The following is a 1,378-nucleotide window of genomic DNA, read 5'->3' as shown; positions in this document are numbered from 1 at the left end:
TATTCGATTCTTCTTCAGCAACTACAGCAGTAGCAACTTGAAAAGCCAACACAGGAGTGTCATCATCAAAATCAAAAGCATCATAAAAATTAAAATTAGAATGATTCATGATGAATTTTAATGAAATATAACAAAGATTGGAGAGAAGAAAATGATGAGAAAAAATGTTAAGATATATAAGAATATTTATAGATGGACTATTTTTTCAAATTGTAAAATCTTAGAATGTTGGCGGTAAGTTTTTTAAAATTTGAAATTTTAAAATTTAAAATATTGGCGGTTATTTTTTCAAAATTTAAAATTTCAAAATTTAAAATATTGGCGCTTATTTTTTCAAAATTTAAAATTTAAAAATTTAATGTTGGCGGTTATCTTGGTGCTGATTTTTTCAAAGTTTGAATTTGAATTTACTTTTTAAAAATTAAATTTTTAACAATAACATATAAAACTTAAAATTAAAAATATTGATATAAATAAATTTTAAATTTAATTTTAAATTATATTTTTTAACTTTTATATTACTTCATTAATTTTATATTACTTTTATAAATTATTCATATTAATTATGTAATTAATAACATCATAATTATATTATATATAAAATATTTAAATTAGTTATATAATTATATTAAAATTAATTTAACATGAAATATATTAAAATATAAATGGCTTTTCTATATAGCTTTTTACCATTGGAATATATATAATTTAAAAATCTATATTTATACGATTTAAAAAGCTATTTTTTTTATTTGGCTGCTCTTCAATATAATATTTTTTTTATTAGAGATGCTCTTAGAAAGATATTAATTCCTCATTTTTATTAATATTAATAGATTATGTTAAAATAATTATATATCAAATATATTAAAATATAATTGACTCTTCTAAATAATTTTCTTAGCATTGGAATGTATATTAACCAAAAAAACTATATCTACATTATTTAAATAACCATATTTCTTCTAAAAAGCGTCTCCCGTTGGAGATGCTCTAAATGGCTGTGTGATTGACAATATTGGGACCAGGAATAGAGCCACGATATCTTGTTCTCCGCCCTTGATTATTCGATTCTTCTTCAGCAACTACAACAGTAGTAACTTGAAAAGCCAACACAGGAGTGTCATCATCAAAATCAAAAGCATCATAAAAATTAAAATTAGAATGATTCATGATGAATTTTAATGAAATATAACAAAGATTGGAGAGAAGAAAATGATGAGAAAAAATGTTAAGATGTATGAGAATATTTATAGATGGACTATTTTTTCAAATTGTAAAATCTTAGAATGTTGGCGGTAAGTTTTTTAAAATTTGAAATTTTAAAATTTAAAATATTGGCGGTTATGTTTTCAAAATTTAAAATTTCAAAATTTAA

The sequence above is a fragment of the Populus euphratica genome, unplaced genomic scaffold (genome assembly GCF_000495115.2).
Source record: "Populus euphratica unplaced genomic scaffold, PopEup_1.0 scaffold394.1, whole genome shotgun sequence".
Taxonomy (NCBI): Eukaryota; Viridiplantae; Streptophyta; class Magnoliopsida; order Malpighiales; family Salicaceae; genus Populus; species Populus euphratica.
Note: the sequence above shows the minus strand (reverse complement) of the source record.